The following is a 5,262-nucleotide window of genomic DNA, read 5'->3' on the forward strand; positions in this document are numbered from 1 at the left end:
CATGTATCTCACAATTTTATAATGAAAGGACTTAGATTTGGATGAAATCAGAACTTAGCTTTATACAAAGTGTGAGAGAATTATTTTCTCTTATTTTTTTGTGTAGAATCCTAAATCCTTATCAAAGAATTCATATTCTTTGTAACAAATTCTCCTCAACCTATTGATCCTTAGGGATTATGTTATTATTCATTCCCATTTCTCATCTTAATCTGTTTTTTCTTTTCTTGCAAAATTTTCCTTTAATGTTTGGATATGTTAAAATGCTAAATTGTGATCCATGTCAAAATGTATTTTTGTCTATAAAATAAAAATATATTTATATATTAAAAATCAAATAAACATCACATTTTATGTTGTCTTATATTCATCAACTAGTCCATTGACTAATTTTACCAATCATTTCTAATTCAATAAGCTAGCTTAACAACTTTAGCTAAAAATGTTGGCTTTTCATATTTTAGCTAATATTGTTGATGCCCTATCTTTTGTAATTATTAACTTATCCATATTCAGGTGGACGGTAATGGCTGTGTTTTTGTATGGAAATTGCCTGCTCCATTTCTTCTAGAATATTGGAGAAAATAACGGAAAAAAATAATCCATTGTCTCCAAGAAGTTTTGTTCAGCCTCCCGCTTATAGTTATCCATCGTTTTGCAAAGAAGAACGCCAGCATTCCAAGATCAATCCTGAGGATGTTTGGTTAATGAGTAACAAGAGCCAAAGTGGGGATGGAATGCTTTATCCTGAAAGCAGTCATAGAGAGGCTTCATCTTTTAAATTTAGTGTTTGAAGACTTCCCAAATGGACTCAAGCAAAAGTGACTAGTTCCATTCATGCCAGCAAGAATCTTAATTGCGCTTCATTAGAGGCATATATACTCAAATATTTATTTTATTGTTTCTGAGAAACTCTGTTGTATTTTAATCCTGAATCCCCCTACCCACAATAGTATTTTGAAGATTCAGAAGCTAGTTTATATCATATTGGAAATTGAAATATGGAGATCGATCTATACTTGAGTAGAACTATATGTACTGGTCAGCATGTTCAAGAACAGATATATCTCCATCATTGAAGAGTACAAGTTAATTATTTTTGGTCTGAAACTTGTGTTTTAGTGGACGTTTCAGTTTCAGAATGTGCAAGAGAACTAATTCCTTCTTATAATGAAATTATGCTAAGCCAGTTGTCCAGGTTCCTTGTCATTTGCAGGAGAGAAAATCAAGTCACTGTCAAACCATGTCTAGTAATTAAAGTTTCTGGTATTGGAGTGTTAACAAAATCTGCATCTGATGGTTATTATTCTCTTTCTGGAGTAACAAGATATTAAGCCCAAAGCCACAATAGTGTTAGGATTTTCTAAGTCAACTGTAATATCTTTTGCATTTATGATTATTAGGCATATCTCCTTCACCCCCTGAAGTTCAAATTCCATCCGATCATGCTTCTCCATTGCCTGATACTCTGAACTCTCAAGATTCTTCAAGCTTTGGAGGAACTTGCAGGTAAGTCACAAGTGTTGAATTTCCAATTTCAATCATGAACTTTTGGTGGTGGCATATCAGTTCTTTGCTCATGAAGTCACTAAAATTTCAGAAACATTCCATTGGACAACCATTGGCACTCTATTTATACTGTTTGTATGGAAGGACTTTCCTCCCCAGAAATGCAAAATTTATGTGAGACAAAGTTTCCAGATATTCCCTTGAGTATAAGTTGAACCCTTGTTCTCACATAATTTCTCTCTTCTCAATTTTCATCTTTATTGATGATAGCACAGAAGACCAAATCTGTCAACCAAACTCCTTTCAAGTTTGGTTTGAAGAATATGATTTTGACAAGACTAGTGTAACTTACAGAAATCTTCAGGCTATACACTATTTTCCGTGTGTACTTTTGAATGCACCTAGGTAATTGGTATTTGGTATTGCAAGCAAAGTGGCTGATAGAATATTTTGGAAACTTGACAAGAGTGTCTGGTTGGACCATGAATTAACTATGTCTCTGGTTCAATCATGGTTTAATTCACAGTTGAATCACAAATATAACTGGTGAAATCAATCAAACCATGGAGGTCTTTCCGGTTTAATCTGTGGTTTGGTTTTTAAAACCCCATAATTTCAATAAAAATAAATCCATGACATAAAACATAAAAAAATATGCTCTAACCTTGTAAATAATGGCTTATTGCAGGACGACATAAGGCTGTGATTAGTGAGGACAAGAATTCCTTTGGGCTTAATAACCTTAGCAAGAACGAAAAGAGTGGTGTTGCTCCAGACCAATATGTTGGTTGCAACAATAATGATGCTTCTTGGTGTTCTGAAGAAGTTTCTGAGAGTAAAGCAGAGCAGTTATATTTAAGTGAATCTGGAAGTGTGTCAGAAATAACTACTGATGGCAATTTGAGCAGTCTACCATCTGAAGAAGACATGTTTAAGCAACATTTTGGTAGCTTATCAAATACACACAAGGTTAGTGTTGTTTGCTCGGAAGTGTAAAGGAGTTAGAAAATGAGCAAGTCTTGTTTCTACAACTTTGAATTATCTCATGATTTTGTTCGTCCTACTTTTCTAGGAAAAATTCCTGTAAGCTTGCTGCTGTGAAATTTAGAATAAATTTTGGCAATAAAGCTGGTTTATGATGTTAATTTTATTCAAAAATAAATATTTTCTTTTGCTTAAAAAATGTACTACTACTATAGTGTTTTAGATGTCCTCAACCAATGGACCAGATGTGGACCCGTCAGAATTGAACACGTCATTCACTATCATAATGGGAAAATCAGTAGAAAGGGCCTGTGGATAATGAATATTGATGTCATTTTTTTCTCTTTGAATGAATTGTGCACCCCAGAGGTTCTTTACAATAGGTTCCCATTATTTTGAAGGTTTTTTTAACCAAAAAAGGAAGAAACGAGATGGGTAACCTATTAAGTTTCCTAGGTTATGGATTCAAGAAAAGTTGATTAACTAAGCAGTAAAAAAAATTCTTGCAAAAATAGAAAGTCTTAATGAGGAAATGTGACAATTAATGGAAATTAAGATATACCTAGATGAGGCGGAATTGCTCCAAAATTTGAGTTTTAAGGGAGTAAGATATTCATATAATTGATTTAGGTGACAGTTGCTTAGATTTTCTTGAGCTCGTAATTGTTCATTTTCTTAATCTTACGCAGATTGTTATATCTGTGCAGGTAAAGTCGAGTAATTCATTAGTTAGAAGGTTTTCTGCAGGATATATTGTGCAATGGGATTGCAAGAAACTGTTTAGCAGTCCTGTTAGGAATAAAGGTGCAACTCATACTGTATCAGAAGAATGATCCTTGCAGGTTAAGGAAACTGAGGAAGTGAGACATTCTTCTGAAGAGCTATGTATGAGGGCAACATAAAGACTTTAAAACTATGCCCTTCCTTTTGCAATCGAACATGATGAAAGCACTTTGAAGAATATTAGGTTTGGTAGTAAAAAGAAAGTTATTGTTCTTTCAATTATCCCTTATGGGGTCATGTTTCATATGAACATAGGCATTTTAAGTTGCCTAATAAATGTACTAACAGAAGCAGTGATACTTTAAACCTGTTTCCTTAATATATTATATGCATTCTGACTCCTTAAGTAATCCTTTCTGTTTTAATATTTCATAATGGAATTTGAATCCCTGTTGTTGGACATCAACAATTCAGAACCTATTCAGCAGATTCAACATGTGAACTAATCAAATTTCCAGTCAAAGAAAACTCAGTTGATAAAGGGAGTGAACTGGGAGAAATCATAATGCTGTTGAGTGTGTACTGCAGTTATTTTAAAATTAGAAAATGTTCATATGACAAAGAGGTTGCAACGGGAGCTGTTGCTAGGAAAGTTAATGCTGTTGCTAGATTGGTGCAGTGTAGGAAGAACAGTAAATGTGAAAGTAGTAGACTAAGTGTCCAAGAAATGGACCAGTTTGGTAGATTTGCCGAAGGCAGGTCAGATAGAATAATGGAAACACCAAAGGACTATACCAGCATTCATTAAATATATTTCATTGATTTTCTTATCCAAAGGAATGAAGAATAGAATGTTCCTTTTGTTAACAAGTCAGCATTATACTTAAAGTGGATATTTTAATTATCAAACTGGAAATAATCACAGTGAGTAGCTTTTCTGACTTTTCAAATGAAATTTTACACGTACTATTGGGGTTAGCAGAAGGGTTTCGTGGGTCACCAATCCATGGTTCGAATTTATTCTGGGATAAACCATTATATTTTAATATCGAATCATGTGTTGAGCGGGATTGTTTAAAGCAAGGTATTTGAGGAATAATATAAAGAAGGAAATTCTATAGATTCTGTTCCACCGTACAGGGGCAAGATAGTAACACAACAGTGCATTTTGTTATCCACTTAAAAGCAAGTTGTAGTTTTAACAATTACACTATGTGTAGTTAAACTTATCCATAAGTATTTACAGAAGAAAAAAATTATAAGGAAAAATGTATTGAATTTCTCCATAAAACAAAATCAGCTTATTACTTATGTATCTTAAGTCCTTTACTTTTCTAACTATGGTAATAAATTACATTAATACTTTTGAGATTTTTTTTCATATTGCACATCATATTTGTTTTGTTGTCCATAAGTATTTGCAGACCAAAATAAATTATAAAGGAAAACAAATATATTTCAGACTACTCAATTCAAAATACAAATGTATCATGGGTTATTCAATTTGAAATTATGAAACCATAATTTTGAATCCCAAATCCGAAGGGTGAAGAGGCGGCACAGAGGCGTGAGGGAAAAGATAAGTGGCAGCAGTGAGAAGCTGCGATACGGTGAAGAGAAAGATGGAAAGAAGAAAGTGAGCAAGGGGAGAAGGGTAAGATGAGAACATTTATAATTTTGGGGGTGCACCAACCAAAAAATGTGGTTCGTAAAACAATCGCTGTATTGATGATATCCTTATGCTTTTGGGAATTTGGCCCACAATCTAAGGGCAGTAGCATTACTTGTTGGACTTGGTTCCCAATTGCAGGGCGTTGCTACGTGCAAACAACAAATTTGTTGGTACACTCAGTATGTGATTCTTTCATTTTTGTTTTTTTCCTTAAAAGGGGTATGGATTAGCTAATCCGTAAGCCTCATACGGATTATTATATTAAAATTAATTTTCATAAAATTTATTATTTAAATTTACATGCATATTAAATATATATTAAAAATTTTAGTATTATATATAATAATATTATTTATTTTATAATATAATTAACC

At 33.0% G+C, this 5,262-nt stretch overlaps 1 long non-coding RNA gene across 1 annotated transcript; it reads left to right on the forward strand.

Annotated features, from left to right (window-relative positions):
- The first annotated feature begins 531 nt into the window (after nt 1-531).
- LOC114395834 lies at nt 532-3,622 on the forward strand. Its single transcript, XR_003663126.1, has 3 exons — nt 532-1,509; nt 2,198-2,478; nt 3,201-3,622. It is a non-coding gene; the product is annotated as an uncharacterized LOC114395834 (long non-coding RNA).
- The last annotated feature ends 1,640 nt before the right edge of the window (nt 3,623-5,262 follow it).

This window comes from Glycine soja, chromosome 18, assembly GCF_004193775.1.
Source record: "Glycine soja cultivar W05 chromosome 18, ASM419377v2, whole genome shotgun sequence".
Lineage (NCBI taxonomy): Eukaryota > Viridiplantae > Streptophyta > Magnoliopsida > Fabales > Fabaceae > Glycine > Glycine soja.